At 54.9% G+C, this 16662-nt stretch overlaps 1 protein-coding gene across 7 annotated transcripts in view; it reads right to left on the reverse strand.

Annotated features, from left to right (window-relative positions):
• Positions 1–16662, reverse strand: part of SEPTIN9 (septin 9) — a 213131-nt gene that overhangs the window by 75469 nt on the left and 121000 nt on the right. Inside the window, exon 1 of one of the 7 annotated variants that reach the window (XM_008011601.3) lies at positions 6520–6539. The exons of the other annotated variants lie outside the window; for them this stretch is intronic. The gene's annotated coding sequence lies outside the window, so the exon portion shown is untranslated. Of the gene's footprint in view, positions 1–6519; positions 6540–16662 lie in introns of those variants that run through there. 7 annotated transcript variants of the gene reach the window in all.

The following is a 16662-nucleotide window of genomic DNA, read 5'->3' on the forward strand; positions in this document are numbered from 1 at the left end:
GAATCCTCAACTTCTCAGGCCCAGGCAACCAGAGGTGGGGCGCGGGGTGCTGCTTCCTGAGATGGGAGGCCTGGGTTCCTGGCTATATTCCCTCGTGTGGAGGTGCTGGGAGGTTCGGAGGCCTCCTCCTGAGGCTGGGACCCTCTGGTCATCCTGACCCACTGTTCCCATCCTATCCGCCTGTCTGAGGGCAGAGCCTGAACTCACAGTCGTGCACATTCCCCTCTGCACAGGGCCCTGTGGGGCCGCACAGCAGCCTCTCCTCTACAGATCAGGACCCTGAGCTCCAGGAGGGCTGGGACTGTCTGAGACCGCAGAGCCAGGGTCGGACACAGCCAGGCCAACCTCGTGACTTCTGGCTCCATGCATTCTAGGCACACAGGTAAAATTCTGCTGGCTGGGAGGGTGGGGGGTGGGGGGAGATGGGCAGGTGGGCAGCTTCTTCTTAGCCTCCCAACATGTGTGTGCCGGGTCCCTGGGGGAGGAGCACAAAGACCCTTTCCCAAGACACAGAAAGAGGCAGTGGGGGGGTCCTTCTCTGGCTGAGGCTCCAGGTCCTGAGTGTTGGATGCAGCCCCACTTGGAGGTTGGAAGTCAGGGGGCCTCGGGGGTGTGTGGGGCCCGCCAGCTCAGCTGCAGCTCCTTCCATGTAAGGGAACCTCCCAGGCAGCATCCCCATGGCCAGAGAGGGGGCCGGGAAGAGTGGGGGCTGCAGCCAGAGTGGCACTCGGGTGGGCTGCACCCTGAGGACACGGTCACATCCCCTTCCCGGACCTCTGAAGCCCTCAGGTACGGGTCAAGGGCTCTCAGCTGCAGGCAGGAGAGGGCCCCACAGTCACAGATCCAGGGAGTCCAGCTTGCAAAGCCCAGAGGCTTCCGGAGGCCGCTGGCCCAGCTTCCTGTGCAGCTGGGTTTTCCTGGGAGGCCCTCCTCCGGCACTCTCAGTCCCCAGCCCGCACGACCTCCCACAGCTGGGCCCATCTTCCCAGGCCCAGGTCACGTGGTGCAGGTCAGTGGGGCTCTGGGGGAGGGCAGGGCGCCAGGAACAGCCCCAGGGGTGGGGGGACTGGTGCAGAGCTCACTTTGGCCGCCTGCCCACTTTGCACAAGGGATGCTAGACTTCCACATGTGGTCACTCAACTTCGCCCAACTATGCGTAAGTCCTGGTTACCCTCACCCTAGTGACGGGAATTAAACTGGCCAAGGAGCAGCTCAGATTCTGAGCAGAGTAGGGGTCTGAGCCTCCCAGGAGTTCTAGGCATCCCCCAGCCCCTCCTCCTGAGTACTGAGTCCACACACTCAGCACCCAAATGCCCATTCACTTGGGGGTCCGCCAACTGCTAGTCGGCATGGCTTAACAAAGGGCTTCTGTGCCACAGGCCTCATTTGATCCTCCCAAAAACCCTCTGAGGCAGGACAATGTTATTCAACCCATTTTACAGACAAAGCAACTGAGTCATAAAATGGCTTGCCAAAAGATACAGAGGCAGAAAGATCAACAGCAAGGAGCTTCTCTGTGATCCTGACCAGCAAGGCCCCCAGAAAAAAGCCAGGGACCCTGAGGCGCTCACAGGAGCAGAGTCCTGGAGGGGAACGAGAGCTTAGCCTCATGCCACCCTCAAAGGGTACCTTGAAGGTCAAGGTATTGGGCCCAAGCAGGCTGGACTCTGTTCCCTGGACCCCTCCCACCTCCTGAAGCCCCTTCCCTCCCACCCAGGTGGGCCGTGGAGGTGTCCACAACACATAATGGAACAGCTGGTGGGTCATGGCCCTCCCAACTGAGCCAAGGGGCTCGACCAGAGGCTCAAACAGTGGCATAGAAACCGTGAGCTTAATTGCAAACCAGCTCGGGCTTTGGAGTCAAGCAGCCCTGTGTTCAAAGCCAGGGTCAGCTGCTTCTAGCTGTGTGGCCTGGGGCCGGTTCTTCAACCTCTCTGTGCCTCGGTGCTTTCTTCTCTACGGTAGTAACAGGACCGTTTTCTACGGCAATGGTGCGGATACGTCCCATGAAGCACATAAAGCTTCGAGCCCAGCGCCTGGAGTATGTCAGGATGCAGTAAGTGGTCACTTATGATTCATGAAATATTAATAAGGCAAGGGGTGGAATGACAGCCTCCCTGCGTTGTCCCTAAAATGGAAACAAATCTGCTCAGCGCTCAAAGCAGCAGAAAGCAAGCCAAGGACAGGCTCCCAGTGACCATGCCCTGGCAGAACGTTCCCTACTGGCCCCAGGCAGGGCTCAGGGCGGGTGGCCACCCTCCAGATGAGCTCATAGCTGGCACCTGCTTCCAGAGCACATGTCTGGACTTTCCAGATCTTTCCTCCCCTTTCTCTGACCTTTCCCTACTCTGCAACCCCCACCTCCTGCCACTTTCTTACTCACTCTCTCCTTTCATTCCTGTTCAAAAACAAGTAATGGAGGCCAAATGTGTCAGCTGGCTCCCTGGAAAGGCTTCCCTGAAGCAGGAACACAAGGCGGGCGGTGGAGGATTACTCAGCGTAAGCCACGTGATCTCTGCGCGGAGCCGGGGAAGGGGAGGCGCCGAGATCGAGGGTGCTAGGATCGAGGCACTGAGACGGGGTCACTGGACAAAGGCCAGGGCCAGCTCCCGTTCCCACCCCAACAGGGGCCCCCACATTTAGGGGCCACATCTCCAAAGTCTCTTGGGCAAGAGAGACAAATCCCATCACAGGGTCACAAACGTTGCCTCCAGGCCACGATCTGGGTGGGGGTGGGAGATTCCTGGCCGGTTCCTAAACATTCACTCTGTGGACAGAACTATCAAGGGGAACTCAATGTTTCCACAACAGCTTGGTCAAGATATAGGTATCAGGCTGGGCGCCTGTAGTCCCAGCACTTTGGAAGGCTGAAGTGAGGGGACTGCTTGAGGCCAGGAGTTCCAGACCAGCCTGGCCAACATGATGAAACCCCATCTCTACTAAAAATACAAAAATTAGCCAGGTGTGATGGTGCGAGCCTGTAGTCCCAGCTACTTGGGAGGCTGAGACAGGAGAATTGCTTGAACCCTGGAGGTGGAGGTTGCCATGAGCGGAGATCTGCACCACTGCCCTCCAGCCTGGACAACAGAGCGAGACGGTCTCAAAAAAAAAAAAAAAAAAAAAAGATGCAGGTATTGTCTCAGGGTTCACAAGTCTAACCTTACCCCTGACGTTGGCATTTAATCCTGATGCAGATCCTAGCAGGAAAAAGAAGAGCCAGAAGGCTGTGGGGATGAGGAGGTTTACAGCAGTGCTTATTAGACTTTCTCTGGCAGGCAGAAGTGTCCCCTGGAGGCTGCTAGACAAGCAGAGGGCCCACCCTAGAGCCTCTGGTTCGGGAGGGCTGGGTTAGGGCCCAGGAAGCTGCATTTCGGCAGGGAATTCAGAGCTATCCTGAGCCCTACTTTGGAAGCAGAACAGAACCAGAGGGCAGAACAGAACCAGAACCAAAAGCTTCTGTGGGCCCCGTTTCCTGGGGATGGGCCTCTGCACCATCCGAGGTGACCATTAGTCCGGCTCCCTGGGACCAGCCCTGAGCACTCCCTGGGAAAAGCAGGACCTGCAGAAGACGGTTTTCCAGGATCCCCCTGACTCCCCACCCCACCCCGCTCTCACCCCAGCTTCCCCCACTTCCATCCTCCACCTAGAACTCTGGAGACCTGGCCCTGGAGGCCCAGAGACCAGAAACAAGAGGAGACAAGGGGAGAAGCTCCCTTCCGCATTCCCCAGCCACACCAATGGGCTGACCTCCCAGGAAGCCACGCCAGCCACTGCTACTGTCCTGGCCGCCCCGCCTGGCCCCGAGGCTGGGTGATGACAAGCATTCCGTTCTGCCTGCCTCTTCACCTGAGGCTCCTGCTGATGTGAGACCTGACCATGCGCCCAGGAGGCACAGGACAGAGCCCAGAGCTGTTCAAGAACACATAAGGCTGAGGCCCGGGTCCTGCACCTGGGAAGAGCCAGGAAGGGTTAAAGGAAAACCCCAGATGAGCACAATGGCTCATGCCTGGAATCCTAGCACTTTGGCAGGCCAAGGCAGGAGGATCATTTAAGCCCAGGAGTTAGAGGTCAGCCTGGGAAATATAGTGAGACCCCATTTCTACAAAAAAAATTAAAATTAAAAAATTAGCCAGGCATGGTGGCACACGCCTGTAGTCCCAGCCACTTGGTAGGCTGAGGTGGGAGGATCACTAAGCCCAGGAGGTCAAGATCACAGTGAGTGGGAGATTGGGCCACTGAACTCCAGCCTGGGCGACAGAGAGAGACCGTCTCAAAAAAACCCCTACACTCCATGGAGCTTAGTGGAACCTTCGGCCAGGGCATCTCAACTGTGCAATAAGCTGGCAGCTGCCAATCCCCGAGGGTGAAGACCCGTCCACTAACAACCTGCACCCCAGTGTGGTGAGAGGAAGCGCCTGGGGAAAGATGCCGGCTGAGGCACCGAGCTCAGACCCATCCACCGTGGAGAAGCCACTCCAGTTCCAAAGAGAAAGATCATTAAACCTCAGGTGAATCGCTCAAAAGCCATCCCTGTATACACAGAGGGTGCATTCTGGGACATGTGGATATCTTCTCCCAGGACGGGAAGTAAAACCAGTAGGCAGAGATGTGAGCCTCCCCGCTCTTGCCGGAGCCAGCCTGGAGCCCTCATCTCAGTTCCCAGGGAAGCACAGATCCCCACCTCCACTGAAGCCAAAAGACTTCCAACCTCATCTCCATGCCCAGGGAAGCACAGACCCCCACCTCCACTGAAGCCAAAAGACTTCCAACCTCATCTCTGTGCCCAGGGAAGCACAGACCCCCACCTCCACTGAAGCCAAAAGACTTCCAACCTCATCTCTGTGCCCAGGGAAGCACAGGTCCCACCTCCACTGCAGCCAAAAGACCTCCAACCTCATCTCGGTCCCCAGGGAAGCACAGACCCCCACCTCCACCGCAGCCAAAAGACTTCCTGTTGGCTTTCCCAGCAGTATCCAGCCCAGGTCTTGTGGGGAGAGGCAGCAGGGGGAGGAGAAAGACAGAGAAAGATGAGCTCCTGGCAGCTGTGGCTAGGGGAAGAGAAATGAGGTTCCAATCTGTTCCTGCTCACCCCACAGACGGGCGGTGTCTTATTTCAAAATCCAGGGCAGCTGAGGGACTGAAGGAAGAGGGAGACACCTTCTAACTGGGGTTTTCTTTCATTTCACCCCATGGTGCCTTACACAGGAAAGAGCCGGAAGGGCTCGGGCTCCTGGCATCCAGCCAAAGCCTCAGGCAGGGGCCCAGACAAGGGGCTGTGCTATCACTCCAGGTAGCCCGAGGGTCAGCGACAGTAGAGCTCCACCCCACTCCACCACTGCACAGTACCCCGTATCCAGGACAGCTCAGCAGCCAGGCTGCCCCAGGGTTCAAATCCAGACACTTAACTGTGGGGCCTCAGGCAAGTGGCTGAAGCTCTCTGCGCCTTGATTTCCTAATCTGGAAAATGGGATAATGAAAGTAACTGTTGGGCAGGGCAAGGGGTAAGTGAAAGCCAGCGTTTGTTTGAAAGTGATGTGGTTAGGACCGTCATTATGACCAGACACTGAGCCTTCTCCTCCCACCTGAGACAAGGGTTTCACTCACTGTTGCCAGAAAGATCTGGACCCGGAAGGACGAGGGAAGTCGTCTCATTCGCAATCCCAGAGGGAAGGTGAGGTCCCCGTGCCAGCTGGCTGCTGCAGGGGAGAGGGTGGGAGACGGCTGGGGGACAGAGGAGCAGGGACAGCAGGAGGAACGGCCGGCAGGGAAGTACCCCAGCGATCTAAAGGACTGTCCACCAGGAGGACAGCTCGGACTCTCCCCACTGAGACAGACTCCTCTGGACAATTGGGCTGAGGATTCCCAGGGCCTCTGAGTGAAACGGAATCAGCCATCACTGAAGCCACATGTCCCACAGGCTTGCAAGCACAAGTAGGGGACTGCCCAGGTGTCTCTGTTTCATAGGGGCCAGGCACCAAGGCGAGGGTGGCCAGAGGACATCACACAGCCCAGTGGGGGCCTCACAGAACCACCAGCCAAGAAGCCGCATGCAGAAGCACGCAAGTGTTGCAAGGAGGCAAACTTCCTGCTGGACTGAACATGGGGAGCTGAGCTTCCAATTGCTGAGCCGGGTTGTCTGGTCTGCTTCTCTCTTCCTGAACAGAACGTCCCCAGACAGAGCGGCCGGGCAACGGCATGGCCAAGTGGGGGTCTGCATTCCAGGCCTGCCCTGCAGCCTGACCAGCCTGCCGCCCTCCCAGGAGACACAGGACTGGCCAGGGCTCCCCTAGGCTGCCACAGGAATAAGGCAGGGCTGTGACCTCCTCCATGGCCCAGGCGCCTGGGGGAGGGACCATGAGCTCCAGTTCAGGGGGCAGAGAGGAAACGGGGGGTCCACACTCCCCCCAACCACGAAGCTGGCTTCTCCTCCACTGCATTCTCACCAGCCATACCCCCCACCAAAAAAACCACCTTACCCAATGGGTGGTTTTGCAGCGACACCCAGCCCAATGAAGTTACCTGGTGGGGGCCTTGGGGGATGGGGCCCCCGGAAATGCACACGGGCAGTGGGCGAGCCGGAGGCTGTGTGAGGCCTTGCTTCCTGGGGCTGGCCGGGAGGTGCCTCAACCATCTGTGTAACCCGAGCCCGCTGTGACCAGGACCTGCTGCTTCCCCATCTCAGCCCTCTCCTATCAGCATCAGCTAAGCATTAGTCAGCAGGTGCCATGGCCTAAGGCAGGCCTGCAGTTAGACCAGCACCGGGGGAGGGACCAGGAGAAAGACCTCTAGAGTGGAAGCCACAGCCCCTCTTCCTCCTGGGCTGGGCAACAGATCACCATCCCCAGCCCGCCCTAGGGAAGTGGGAGGGGTCAGCTTGGTCGCTGGTACAGCACTGGGGTCCTCAAGGTGGCTGCTGCTGACCACAGTCCCTCCTCCTCCTGGGCTGGGCAACAGACCACCATCCCCAGCCCGCCCTAGGGAAGCGGGAGGGGTCAGCTGGGGCACAGGTATAGCTCCGGGGGTCCCTGCAGCAGCTGCTGCTGACCACAGGCCTGTTACTCCTCCTCCAGCTGGGTTCCCACTCTGGTCCTGAAAGCGCCTCCCTCAGCTCCCATCTCCTGCCCAGGAGGCAGCCAACATCCCAAGCGCTGCCACAGCAGGAGGCTGGGCCTGCAAGTGTGACCCGCCTGGGGAGGGACAGAGGGAAAGACCACCTCCCTCCGTTCAAACAGCAGCCTTCTCCCTCCCCTCGGGGGTTCCCATGGGGTCTCCAGTCTCTCTCTGGCCAAGAGGTAAGGAGAGGCAGGGAAGTTTCAGGAACATCAGCGAAGAAGAGCCAGGGCAGACTAGAGGAAGCAGGTTGTAGGGTGCTTAAGGCTTTGGGCTGGGCTTTGGGAGGCCAGGGTATGGGCAACTGGGAGGCTCAGATAGGGAAATCTGCCCCACAGGTACCTTGGGAGACAGAGGAGAGGGGACATGACAGTCGTCCCTCACTGCCTCCCGGCTGTGGCTTCCAGGGGCCTCGGCTCAGACCAGATGCACCCCATGCACCAGGTCTCGGTTCAGCCAGGAAGCAGGGCCCGCGGGCCTCCATGACTGCCTGGACAGTGATCCCCAAAGGGCCCCCTCACCAGCTGGGGAGCTCCCGAGGGAAAGGTGGCTTTGCAGACCATCTGGAGACATCAATGGGCCATGAGGACAGGAGGAGGCGTGGACATCCTCACAGCCTTGAGGGAAAATCAAAGCAGAGCTGGAGGCTGTGCACAGTGGCTCACACCTGTAATCCCAGCACTTTGGGAGGCCGAGGCGGGCGGATCACTTGAGGTCATGAGTTCAAGACCAGCCTGGCCAACATGGTGAAAACTGATCCCTGCTAAAAATACAAAAACTAGCCGGCCACGGTGGCACATGCCTGTAGTCCCAGCTACTCGGAAGGCTGAAGCAGGAGAATTGCTTGAACCCAGGTGGTGGAGATTGCAGTGAGCTGAGATGGTACCACTGCACTCCAGCCTGGGCAACAGAGTGAGACTCCATCTTTAGAAAAAAGCAGAGCCGGAGGCCGGGTGGCTTTCAGAGCCTGACAAGGAGGCTGTGAGGCTGGGCTGCCTTTCCGGCCGTCCGAGGGGCAGGAACTGGCCCAGCCTGAGCTTCAGACCCACAAGAGGCTGAACCCAAGCGGTACTCCAAGATGAGGCAGGGCTATCCTGTCCACACCTGTGTCCAGGCCTCAAGGGCCACCCTCTCCAGGAGCTCAGTTTGATGGTCTCTCAGGCTGAGAGGCTGTCAAGGGGCTCTAAGGTGCCACAACGTGTGAATCGGTGGGTTCTGATGTGTGAGAGCTCAAGTCAATCCCCCCACCGCCAGGGAACAGGAATGAGGAGCCCCCACTCCCGGTGTCCGGCAGGCGGGAGGCAGCCACTGGACTGTGTGACCAGGTGCCACCAGACCCCAAGGGCCCATGGATATGGCACATGACCACTTTAGTTTTAATGACCAATGCCTGTGCAGCAGGTGCTGAGGGGCCTCAGCCCCGAGCAAGGCTGGGTTCCTGGAACACCCCCACCCCCCCGACAGAAGGATTTGCAGCTGTGGAGCTCTTAAGATATTTTTCAGTAGCAAACAAAGCATGGGGCTGGACGGTGGACCTATGAGTGCCCTCACTTGAATGCGGATATAGACAGAAAAGACAGCAAACATTTGTGAACAAAAGGAACGGCTCCTGCGTATTGAACTTCCACTTACCGGCCCTTGTCTGGTATAAAGTGCTCAGCAACTCTCCAACAGCTTCAGTTAGAAATGTGCTTTTGTTTGGCTATGTGGAAAATTCTATACACACTAAGATACACGAGGCTTCTGGTCCTCCCTACGAATGTTCTATGCTTTCTGGGTTTACGATTTGGAATTTGCACATCTCTGCCACCTTCGTTCCCGAGTCACAAGGATCTTGGATGCAGGAAATGTTTTCTATATGCAAGGACCCCCTCCTCCCTGCCAGGGTCCATCGGCCTCTCTCTGTCCACAGGTGTCACCCAAACCCTCGCACCTGCCGCCTCCTCTTTCTAATTACCTCCTGCAACTCATCAAGAGCTTCCCCACCTTGAGAGCTAGGCTGCTGGAGACACACAAGGCACACAGAAGTCTGTGAAACAACACTGAGCATCTATTAGGCACTTACTGTGTGCCTGGTTTGGTAATAATAAGTAAAATCACAATGCTCTGGGCACATCAGTACACTTCCTTATGTTCATCCTCCCAACAACTCAATGAGATGGCTCTAAAAATGGGGAAACTGAGGCACAGGGAAGTGAGACTGGCCCAAAGCCACAGGTTAGGAAGGGTAGGGCCAAAATTCAAATCCAGGTAGTCTGGTACCAAATCCCAGCTTTTCACATGAAAAGCACTTGTAACTCCTCGAGAAGGCTGGGACTATTATTTTCACTGCACCAACAAGGAAACCAAGACATCAAATGGCCAGGCAGCCCTGGAGCCAAGAGGTGGGCCCAGTGGCTTATGGGAGCACATGGAATGGAGCCCATGTGAGGCTCAGGTTGGGGTCCCCCATCTTATCCTGGTCTAAGGGATGAGGTGACTGGGAGTGTCAGAGACACTCTGGGACTGGCCATCCAGGTGCTCTGCATCCAGTTCCAGTGTGAAGCAGGCGAGAGTGGACAACCCGCCACCCAGCAGGGCTGCTGTCCGTATCCCAGTGGCTCTTCAAAGCCTGGCTAAGCAGAGCAAGACCGTCCTCAGACCAGAGTGACCCCCAAGCCACACAAGCACTCAGTTATGCTTCGGAGGATGCAGGACTGGGAAGCTCTTCCTCCCACCGCATCCTCACCCAGTTCCTCCGCGGGACAGCTGGCTCCAGGCACAGACCCAGACGTCCCTCTCCCTGCCTGCTGTCAGCACATCCCTGGCTTCACTGCCGCTTCAGGGAGGGGCCCGAGAGCTCCCTGGCCCTGTCACTCATCACACTCCGTTCAGAGGGCCGGGGACTCATCACCAATTTGCCAAGCATCCAGCAGCAAAACCATGGGTTGGAAAGGGCCACAGTGCTGCTCTGATCTGGCCCCGTCCAGGTGTTGTTCTCACCAGCTCCTTCCTGTTCCTGGCCCCACCTCTCAGGTACCATGAGCTCTGCAGGTCCAAAGCCAAATTCACCAGCCCTTGACCCTCTCCAGCTGGGATTAGGGTGAGGCCCTCGTCCAGGTGCAAAAGTTAAGGGAGTGCCAAAAAATCCAGGAATCAAACAATATTTTAAAGTAACATTTTAAACAAATCAAATTCCAGGCTGAACAAACTCTGCCATGGCTGTGCACGTGCAGGGCTAGGCCTGTCTTTATTTAAAATTCCAACATTTGTTCACCATGGAGGTTACTTTGTATCATTTCAATATGTAAAAACATTGCATTAAATACTATCTGTGTTGATTCCTGAGCTCTTTGGTGTCCCCTCACATTGTGCCCCTGACAAGTGCCTGACACGCCTTGCCCCAGTCAGCCCTGCTCTCTAAGCGCCCTCCTGGGTCTGTCCTGCCCACGCTCCTCGCAGCCACCAGAAGCCACTGAGCCACCGCGTCTGCCTTATTTTACTCCTTATGCCTGCGCACCGTCCACCTCACCGTGCTTCCCTCATGTGCCTTGCTCGCCCGTCAGCTCCAGACAGGAGCCCGGTGGGCTGGAAGCACATACCAGTGCTGCACTCCCCTGCCTCAGTGCCGGGCACAGGGCAGCACTGGAGATTTTTTTTTTTTTTTTTTTTGAGACATAGTCTCACTCTGTCGCCCAGGCTGGAGCGCAGTGGTGCAATTTTGGCTCACTGCAACCTCCACCTCCTAGGTTCAAGCTCTGCCTCCTGGAATCAAGCAGATACTCCTGCCTCAGCCTCCCAAGTAGCTGGGACTACAGGTGCACGCCACCACGACCTGCTCATTTTTGTATTTTTAGTAGAGACGGGGTTTTGCCATGTTGGCCAGGCTGGTCTTGAACTCCTGACCTCAGGTTATCTGCCTGCCTTGACCTCGCACAGTGCTGGGATTCCAGGTGTGAGGCACCACGCCTGGCCTGGCCGAGACTTCTTGAATAAACAAACATTCCCAGGATGGAGATCTGCCCAGGGAACATGCTCAGGCTCTGCCTCTGCACCTCTGCCTGCTGCGCCCAGAAGCAACCCAGGGCCACTCCAGCTGCCTCCACCTGGCCACCTCCCTGCCCTCACCCAGGCCGGCTTGTCCCACCCTGTGGGCCAAGAAAACTATCTAGTAGGTGGTGACCAGAGTTTTTTTTTTTCATTTGAAAAGAATACACTCACGAAAGGCCAGCGGTGACAATATCCCAATGTCCCTCAGCTATGAAGGCAGCGTGTCTGTCCACAATGGAACAGGCCATTCCACAGTGGAGTATTACTCAATATTCCACCTGCTACAATGTGGAGGGATCTTGGAAACGTGACACCAAGCGGAGAAGCCAGACACAAAGGCCAAACGTGCAATTCTCTGTACAAGAAATGTCTAGAATCGGTCAGGCGCAGTCGCTCACGCCTGTAATTCCAGAACTTCGAGAGGCCAAGACAGGAGGATCACTTGAGCCCAGGAGTTCGAGACCAGCCTGGGCAACATGGTGAAACCCCATCTCTACAAAAAATACAAAACTTAGCCAGGCGTGGTGGCACAGGCCTGCAGTCTCAGCTGCTTGGGTGGCTGTGGTGGCAGGACGGCTTGAGCCAGGGAGGCGGAGGTTGCAGTGAGCAGAGACTGAGCCATTCACTCCAGCCTGAGTGACAGAATCAGACCCTACCTAAAAAAAAAGAAAAAAAAAAGAAAGAAGCCGGGCGCGGTGGCTCAAGCCTGTAATCCCAGCACTTTGGGAGGCCGAGACGGGTGGATCACGAGGTCAGGAGATCGAGACCATCCTGGCTAACATGGTGAAACCCCGTCTCTACTAAAAATACAAAAAACTAGCCGGGTGCGGTGGCAGGTGCCTGTAGTCCCAGCTACACGGGAGGCTGAGGCAGGAGAATGGAGTGAACCCGGGAGGCGGAGCTTACAGTGAGCCCAGATCCGGCCACAGCACTCCAGCCTGGGCGACAGAGCGAGACTCCATCTGAAAAAAAAAAAAAGAAAGAAAGAAAGAAAAAAGAAAAGAATAGTCTGGAATCCACACAGATAGAAAGGAGATATGGAGGAGGAGGGCAGGATTGATAGCTAAAGGCTACGGGGTTTCTTCTTAAGAAAAAAATTTTCTAAATTTCTCAAATTTTCAATGTTCTAAAATTGGTTGTGGTGATGATGGTTGCACTACTCTCTGAATAGACTGAAAACCATGGAATGATGCACTTTAAATGGGTGGATTGTATAGTAGCTTACTTGAATCTCAATAAAGCTGTTTAAAAAAAATGAAAAAAGCCTTCCCTCTCTCCAAAACAAACAAACAAACAAAAAAATAGAGAGAGAGAGAGAGAGAGAGAGAGAGAGAGAGAAAAAAGAAAATACCGAAGTGTAGCGCAGGCATGGTAAAGGTAAGAATTCCATGATGGAAATTTGGTTTCATTTATATACCCCCACCTCCCACCCCCACCCCATATAGGTGTGTCCTGGGTTGTCGTGTCAAGTGCATGTCTTTCTGGAGGCTGCAGTCCAGACTGATTTTGAAAGCCACTCTCTGGGCAGCTCCAAACCTCTCATAATTCCTGAAGCCCTTGGCCTGCTGGGACCACTGAGCCACCCCCAGACCCAGTCCCCTGTCACTACCTACTCAAGACTGCAGCCGTGGGGAGGGGGGCTCTCTCTTAAGGGTGCAGGGGTCCTGTGGCTTCATCCCCTCTCAGAATACAGATCACCCTGCACTGCACACATGTGCCTCAACATGGAGCATCCCAGGACGCCAGCCACAGCCAGTGATGTTTGCACACCGACCGATCGATCGTGCTCTGCTGACCAATCATGTCGATCACCCCGCTGCACGCTGTCCTCACTAAGTGAGCTAAAGTAACCCCCACGGAATAAGCCGAGGGATTTTAAATAAGCTAAAAGACGCTTTTCTAGGAAAAAAATAATGAATTTTAAGAAGAAAAACTCCAAAACTGAAAGACCCATGGAAAAAATTTAAATTTTTAAAGTGATAGACTCCCCCAAAAGTATCAGGCCCAGATGGTTTCACTAGTGAATTCTTGAAAAGTTTTAACAAAGAGATTATTATGTTGCTGCTTAAAATGTTCCAGAACACAGAGGGGAAAAGAAATGCATCCAAATTGTTTTTGCTAAGCCAGCACAATACAGACACCAAAACTGATAAAAATAGCGCGCACACACACACACACACACACACACACACGCCCCACCCACTCCAGACCAAGCTCGCTGCTTTGTATCCAGGCAATACCATCTACCCCTACCTCGCTGCTGAAACCAAAATACATTCCAATGGATTCATGATTCCAACATGTAAAAATGAAACCACAGAAGTACTAGAAGAAAACGTGGGTGAAATTCTTTCCTATAATTTCAGAACGCAGGAGACCTCTAAACAGGACATGAATTCCAAAAGCTAAAAGGGAAAGCAGAGACTTGACAACATCAGGATTACAGGATTAAAATGTTCTGTGTGGAAGAACATCCCAGAAATAAAATCAAAAGTAGGCAGCTGGGGACAAGACACTCATACCTGCTGTGATAAAGATGTACAAATAACTCTTTTTTTTTTTTTTTAGACAGGATCTCACTCTCACCCAGGCTGAAATGCAGTGGTACGATCATAGCTCCCAGAAGCCTCAAACTCCCAGACTCAAATGATCCTCCCACACCAGCCTCCCAAGTAGCTGGGACTACAGGAGCACCACCTCACCCAGCTAATTTTTGCAGAGATGCAATTTTGCCATGTTACCCAGGCTGGTCTCGAACTCCTAAGCTCAAGCGATCCGCCCACTTCAGCCTCCCAAAGTGCTGGGATTACAGGTGTGAGCCACCACGCCTGGCTTACAAAGAACTCTTTTTAAAACATTTCAACAAGGAAAGGATGAACCATCCAAATGAAAAGAGAACACAGGACCCTGGTCTGTAACATACGAAGAGATAATCCCTCTCGCTTGACTGAGATGCACAAAATAAAACACCAACTGGAAAGCGTCTGGCCCTCAGCCAGGGGTGAGGGGCACAGGACCTCCCTGCTGGACCATCACTGCACAAGCCCAGCAGACAGTTGAGCAGGCCGGCGAGGGGAGGGGTCCTAAAAAATTCTAGTAACCACTTTAGAGGCCAATTCAGGAACAAGGATTGATTTTTTTTTTTTTTTTTTTTTTTTTTTTGATACGGAGTCTTGTTGTGTCACCCAGGCTGGAGTGCAATGGCGCGATCTTGGCTCACTGCAACCTCCCCCTCTTGGGTTCAAGTAAATCTCCTGCCTTAGCCTCCTGAGTAGCTGAGATTACAGGCACAAGTCACCATGCCCAGCTAATTTTTGTATTTTTAGTAGAGATGGGGTTTCACCATGTTGGCCAGGCTGGTGTTGAACTCCTGACCTCAGGTGATCAGCCCATCTAGGCCTCCCAAAGTGCTGGGATTACAAGCGTGAGCCACTGTGCCCGGCAGATCAAAACTTAAATGCACACATCCTTGACACAGAAATTCACTCTGAAGGGCTCATCCTACAGTCATGTGTGCACATGTACAAGTGTGAGAACATCTGTTGCAGCCTCTCAATCACAGTAGGAAGCTGGACAAGCCTGGCAGCGCCATGGGACATCTGATGATACAAGCATGAAAAGGAACGTGCTACTTTGGGAGGCCAAGGCAGGCAGATCTCGAGGTCAGGAGTTCAAGACCAGCCTGGCCAACATGGTGAAACCCCGTTTCTACTAAAAACACAAAAATTAGCCAGGCAGGGTGGTGGGCACCTGTAATTCCAGCTACTTGGGAGGCTGAGGCAGGAGAATCGCTTAAAACCGGAAGGCGGAGGTTACATTGAGCCCAGGGAGCCCATACGGCACCACTGCACTCCAGCCTGGTCAATGGTCCCGTCACAAAAAAAAAAGTAACATGCTACATCTACAAGTGGCAACAGTGTTGTCAAATGGAAAAAAATAAAAGCTGGTTGCAGAAGTCTGATTTCCTTTGTGTTCTTGAAAAGTCTAAATTTACACATTGACTTTTTTTACCCAAGCCCTGAATGACTCTGCACAAATAAAATTCGGAAGAATGCCACACCCAGCTGTCAACATGGCCACCCCTTGGGAAAGAGTTGGGGAATAGGAGAGAAAAACTTCCTTTCGAAATTTCATGTGATCTTCATTTTTTATCTAAGAATGACTGGGCATTGTTTTTTTGTTTTTTGTTTTTTTTTTTCCAGATGGAGTCTTGTTCCGTCACCCAGGCTGGACTGCACTAGCGCAATCTCCGCTCACTGAAACCTCCACCTCCTGGGTTTAAGCGATTCTCCTGCCTCAGCCTCCTTCCCAAGCAGCTGGGACTACAGGCGCCTGTCCCCACGCCCGGTCGTGCATTGCTTTTTAGGATGAAGAAAGGGAACGGTCACAGGGAGAACGGGAGCCAGAACACAGAGCAGGGCTTCTAAACACCAGCTTGCGGGCGGGTGGGAGAGACACCGGGCGACGCCACCGGCCTGGAATCTAGGGATGGTATGAGGTGCTGCCCGGGGCCTTCAGACAAGGCCTGCCTGCCGATTAAATCAGGGTTGGGTTCGGCTTTTGTTTATATGCTTGTTTAACACGAATCCCCCAGGCGCTCCAGCCCTGCTTGCGAATTATCACTGTTCACTCTCACCACGCTGCACAGGAAGAATTGTGCCCACTTCCACACTGAGAAAACGACCAGAGAGGAAAGCCCCTAGGGGCGGCAGCCCAGGCAGTGTGAGCGCAGAGCCAGCGCTCCTCTGCCTTTTCCCCACACACAAGTGGGCAAGGCATTACAGGCATCTACATCGTCACCCCTGCGGGCCATTTTGGAAGGTGGGAGATGGAATCAGTGATCTCCAGGGCCATTTCCAGTTCCAGGTTTCAGACTGGGGTGGTGGAGTGGAATCAAGCTTAACCCGTGACTGTGGACAAATCACTTTCCCCCTCACCTGCACTGGATGAGACCAGGAATCTCCACTCTGGGTTCCTTAAGAGTCCCAGGGCTCCACAGAGGACACTCAGTAGTGGGATGGGGGGACAGGGTTGGGGGAGCTCCATGCCTCAGAGCATCTCCACTTTAACCCCTTCCTGGGCTCAGTGTTTGGAGAGAACGGGAAGGAAGCTCAGCCCTGGCCATGGGCTACTCTAGCCTGTCAGTTATAGCCCAGCCCCCAGGAGCCCCCTTGGACTGCAGGAGAGAGAGTCACTTATCGCACCCACAGAAAACCCCGGAGAGGAAGTGGAGTCCAACCGAGGAAGCGCCTCCCGGCAGCTCTCAGACATGAGGTCCCAGGTGACACAGTGTGTCACGGTGGACCACACAGCATCCTCCCAGGCTGTCTGCTGGAATCCAGGGTCTGGTTAGGGGCTGCCCACACTTCGGGGCCCCGGGCAGGGAGTCTGAGTGCACTCCTGCAGGGTTGAATGTGCCCTCTGTCCACACCGCACAGAGCATGGCTGTCTGGCCGGGGCGCACCCCTCCGGACAGGCTCGCCATTGTGCAGACCCTCAATCCCAGCAGCTGTCCCAGGCCTG

Source organism: Chlorocebus sabaeus, chromosome 16, assembly GCF_047675955.1.
Source record: "Chlorocebus sabaeus isolate Y175 chromosome 16, mChlSab1.0.hap1, whole genome shotgun sequence".
Taxonomy (NCBI): Eukaryota; Metazoa; Chordata; class Mammalia; order Primates; family Cercopithecidae; genus Chlorocebus; species Chlorocebus sabaeus.